Source organism: Pteropus vampyrus, unplaced genomic scaffold, assembly GCF_000151845.1.
Source record: "Pteropus vampyrus isolate Shadow unplaced genomic scaffold, Pvam_2.0 Scaffold354, whole genome shotgun sequence".
NCBI classification, from domain to species: Eukaryota; Metazoa; Chordata; class Mammalia; order Chiroptera; family Pteropodidae; genus Pteropus; species Pteropus vampyrus.
This window is the reverse complement of record NW_011889135.1, coordinates 199,144-203,012: the sequence shown is the minus strand read 5'-3', so window position 1 is coordinate 203,012 and position 3,869 is coordinate 199,144.

Sequence of the window (3,869 nt, the reverse complement as noted above, 5' to 3'; positions counted from 1 at the left end):
CTTGCAAAAGAAAGTTCCTATAAGAGTTAAACTTCTGACTTTTTCCTTTTCCAGCAGCATAGCAATGGAAAGCTTAACGTGTGAAAGCTTTCCAAAGAAGGGATATTAAACTTTACCCTGCCTACTGAGAAGAGCAGGTTTTGGCTCGTCGCTGAGACTTTGAGTCCAGCTCCAGTATCATTAATCCTTCCGTGGGTGAGTAGTCTTGGAATACGTTCCAAACATAATTTAAATACCCACTTTAGCAATGGGAAATAGATTTAAGAGCAATTACTGAAGGTTGATTCTTCATCAACTATGATTCTCTTTTTTATGTATAGTTTTGTTTTGTGTTTCACCAAAAAATAAATCTCAAGCACATTAAAAATGAAGCCCTTTGAAGTCCAAAATCTGTTAATGCACCAAATATTTTTCTGGAATATAGAATGGGGAAGGCAGAGGAGGTTCCTGAAACAAATTTCATTCAAGTTTTTATTCAAGCTCTTTCTGCATTAAATGTTTCATATACTATCTTGACCAGTACACTCCATCCCCAGACTCCTTGCTTCTACCTAGAAACTGGCTGACTCGGTTTCATCAGCAAAGAAAACCATCATCCTCAAACTCCCTGTCTTTCCCCTTCCCCTGACCACTCAGTCTCCACTTCCTCCCTCCCTCATACTCCCTAATCCAGTGCTCTCAGGCTTCCACTCTCACCTCTACATAAGCTGCTCTTTTTATTATTATTAGATTTATTGGGGTGACATTGATTAACAAAATTATTTCGATTTCAAGTGTTTAATTCAAAATATGTCATAAGTATAGTGCATTGTGTGTTCACCATCCAAAGTTAAATTTCCTTCTGTCACCATATATTTGACCCTCTTTACCCATATCTACCTCTTCCCTCCCCCACTTCCCTCTAGTAACCACTAAACTGTTGTCTGTGTCCGTGAGTCTGTTTGTCTTGTTCATTTGTTGCTTTCAGATTTATATCCCACATATAAATGAAATCATATGGTTCGCCACTTTTTCTGTCTGACTTACTTTGGTTAGCATGATAGTCTCAAGGTCCATCCAAGTAGCTGCCCTTGATACAGCTACTGATAGACCTTTTGCTGGACATCCTGTGACCTCTTTCCAGTTCTGTTCTAACTTGACCTTTCTGTTGTATCAGACTCTGTAGACCTTCACCATCCTTCATGAAGCTCCTCCCTGGAATTATACACATACTATCAACTCTACTAGTCAACTGTCCTCAGTTTCTTGAATTGGTTTTCCTCCCCTTTACTCTCTGTAAGTATCATTCACTACCAAATGGTAGTACACAGATATATTTGAGATTGAGGGTTGAAGGATCAACAGCTGCTCCAGATGAGTAAATCTTGTTCCTGAAACATGGGGAAGCACTGAAGAAAAAAAAAACAGGAGACTCCCAGCAATGAAAAACCCAGTATTACATGGTGTTAGAGCATCTTGTTGTGAGGAGTCTGCTGTGAATATTTTCTGCAGAGTAGAGTATTATAAATGGCCTTTTCTCACAGGAAATCAGTTGCTTTAATGATTTCATTCCTTCAAGGGACAATGTCAAAGCTGTTGAGCCCAAAACTGCCCATTTTGATAATTTAGCTCTCATGGAAAAATTCTCCCTAAAGAATGCAGAAAGGAATTTCTATAAAGTAATTTATCCTCTTTTGCCCAATTGAAAGCAGTAGCACATGAGCCTTGGCTATTTCCTGTCAGCTTAATTATAAACAACCTAGCCCTCTTTTGCCCTCACATCTTGAACCTAACATGCTCCTAAAGATAGGGTAAATGCTTGTGCCAGGACATAATGATGACTTAAAAGATCCTTAGTATGTGGGATATAGTCAAGAAGTTTAGATGGTCATGAGATGTGGCTCCTCCTTACAAAGCCTGTGTTCTAAAATAAGAGAGGGACTTTAGGTTAATGGCAACTTTAGAGAGTTTTCAGGATGTTATGAATTGTCTGGATGTTATAATTAAAAGTAATAGTATAGCCTTTGAAAGGCCAAAAATGGCAGACATGATATACACTAACTAACCAAGACACAGAAAATAGAGGTTTGATATCATATATTAAATTTTTGAAGGGAAATTTATTGAGGTTGTCAGATTGCTACTGATAGTATATAAAACATCACTGACTTTTCTCTTTTTGTTTACCTTCGCGGAGGAATAGGCTATGGTCAGGAGCAAGTTAAGCCTTGGATGGTGACGCGTCTTTGCGCGGCTTTACAGAATCTACTGTCAGAGATGAAAACTCAGCAGGTAAATTTGAGATAATGTAAATACTCTGGTGGGGGCAGTTCTATCCCCAAAAGCCATGCCATAGAGCTAGCTCTGGACCTGAAATCTTGCCATTGTTTGGCACTGGCCTAAGATCCTGGGCAAATTCCCCATAGTCCTTTGCCTCCACCTTCACACTGCTCTGTGAGGTCCCAGCTAAGGGAAATGTTTATAGCAGTGACAATAGTTACAAAGACAAGTAGGTTCAAAGAGAGAAATGAGAAGATGTACTGGGTTCAACTTGGAAGGGTATGACTGCACTGCTATAGTATAATCCTCCTCCCATAAGTCTGCATTTAGTTTTGCCCTCACCTTTCTCTGTCTCCTAGAATGAAGTAACACTATCAGGCCACAAATGCCCATCCATAAGGTTATTATGTTTCTGGGAAGTCCCCATTTTCCAGAGTCAGTTCTGCTTCCTCAGGCAGAGACCCTGCATTTCATAACAACATTGTCTCAGTAAAAATGAAAAATGAAAATTACCTCTATGAGTAATAACCCACTAAGTGCTTACCAGTCACAAACCAATTCATGTTGAAGGATGGATCAGCTGAGAGCTGGTTTTGAAGGTGGATGGGGAAAAGAAGACAGACAAGTACAAAGAGTACCCTTGGAGACCATCTCTGGATGAGAATCCCAGAACACGCTGGAAGTGGGTGAAGTCATGAAGGGAAGAAAATAGGAAGGTGGGGAATCTAAAAGCAACATCACTTATGTCACAATTTTCTTCAAGCCCTGATAGTTGAAACAGAGGGGGGAAAAAGAGCATTTGACAAAGGTGAATGGTATTTATTTGAAAGGAAGAAATGTAAAATTGACCAAATAAAGTTGGTAATGAGTCAGGCCATATGATGAGAGAAAGCTCAATGCTAGAGGTTAAGAACAGGGCAGTGTTAATCTGTTTTGTCTAAAAGACGCAGGCCAAGGAGATTATAGGGAAAAATAGCCAAAGTAAGAACTGAGGGGTCCCTTCTGGGGCTCTAGGGACATACCCAGGGCGGAGAGTGAGTATGGCAGCATGCAACACCTCAGTGTTGCTGTTCCACAGACAAGTCACCGCAAATGAGTCCCTCTACCACACCAGATTACCAGAATCTGTATTGTACTAAATACAAGATTCTTTTTCTTGAAGGCATTGAAGTTTCAACACAAAGTTTGCACACTTTGTTTATTCTACGTTGTTTTTCTTTAACTTAGAGAGGAACAGAAAAGAACGTTTTAATAAATTTACACTGAAACAATAGAAGAGAATTTGAAATATTTTAGTTATTTATAAACGATAATACAATCAACAGAACTTAAACTGGAAATATTTATTTTCCCAGAGACTGCCATGCTTTTGAAACAAAGATTTCTCTGCCATAAAACTAGGCTGAATATTTTTAAGATGATAAATGGACACCATAAAAGATATTCTGTCAAAATTACCCTTTTGACTAAAAGATTAGAAAATTCAAGTCAATTCTATAGGCTCATTATCTTACCATATTTGATTAATTTACAAAATGTGGAAGAAATAAAAAGATGTAAAATAGCAATTCATCACCTGTTTCTCTGACCTCAAAGAGAAACAAACAGCA